General features: G+C 50.7%; 1 protein-coding gene across 9 annotated transcripts in view; it reads right to left on the bottom strand.

Annotated features, from left to right (window-relative positions):
- Positions 1 to 1120, bottom strand: part of scap (SREBF chaperone) — a 36881-nt gene that overhangs the window by 21312 nt on the left and 14449 nt on the right. The window lies entirely within an intron of this gene.

Genomic DNA, 1120 nt, shown 5'->3' with positions numbered 1-1120 from the left:
GGCCTCTGCTTCCTCATCAGAAGACATATGACAGGGGTTGAGGAGATCCTCGAAGTATTCCTTCTACCGTCCGACGATATCCCCATTCGAGGTCAACAACTGCCCACCTCCACTGTAAACAGTTTTGGCAGGGCACTGTTTCCCCCTCCTGAGGCGCCAGACAGTTTGCCAGAATTTCTTCAAGGCCGACCGATAGTCCCTCTCCATGGTCTCACCGAACTCCTCCATGCCATGCTCCATGCCATGCAATGGTGGGTACAAATGTACCCACCATGGCAATTATACCTTTTACACATACATTATTTTCCACTGAACAGCTGTCAAGGACAAATAAGGTGTCTCAATAATCTGAATAGAAATTATACAATATAAATTATTGATATAGCAACAGGGCTTTGTCAGACTTCTAGAAATCTTCTCGCCTCTCACTTTATAGTCTATCTTAAGATATGTTATTCCAAAAATGTATCAATTAATCCAGGGAGTTGAAGATCTCTCTGACAGGGGATTCTGCTAAACGTTCCCAACAGACCCTCACAATACGTTTGGGTCTGCCGAGTCTGTCCAGCTCCCTCCCCCGCCATCGGATCCAGCTCACCACCAGGTGGTGATCAGTTGACAGCTCCGCCCCTCTCTTCACCCTTGTCCAAGACATACCGCCGGAGGTCAGATGAAACAACCAAAAAGTTGATCATCGACCTCCGGCCTAGGGTGTCCTGGTGCCACGTGCACCAATGGACACCCTTATGCTTGAACATGGTGCTTGTTATGGACAAACTGTGACTAGCACAGAAGTCCAATAACAGAACACCACTCAGGTTCAGATCGGGGGGGCCGTTCCTCCCAATCACGCCCCTCCAGGTATCACTGTCGTCGCCCACGTGAGCGTTGAAATCCCCCAGTAGAACAACGGAGTCCCCAGTCAGGGTACTTTCCAGCACCCCTCCCAGAGACTCCAAGAAGGCCGGGTATTCTGCACGGTCGTTCGGCCCATAGGCACAAACAACAGTGAGAGACCTATCCCCAGCTCAAAGGCGCAGGGAAACGACCCTCTCGTTCACCGGGGTAAACTCCAACACATGGCAGCTAAGCTGGGGAGCTATAAGCAAGCCCACACCCG

Source organism: Monopterus albus, unplaced genomic scaffold, assembly GCF_001952655.1.
Source record: "Monopterus albus unplaced genomic scaffold, M_albus_1.0 scaffold166.1, whole genome shotgun sequence".
Classification (NCBI taxonomy): Eukaryota; Metazoa; Chordata; class Actinopteri; order Synbranchiformes; family Synbranchidae; genus Monopterus; species Monopterus albus.
This window is presented reverse-complemented; position numbering and strand designations above follow the sequence as displayed.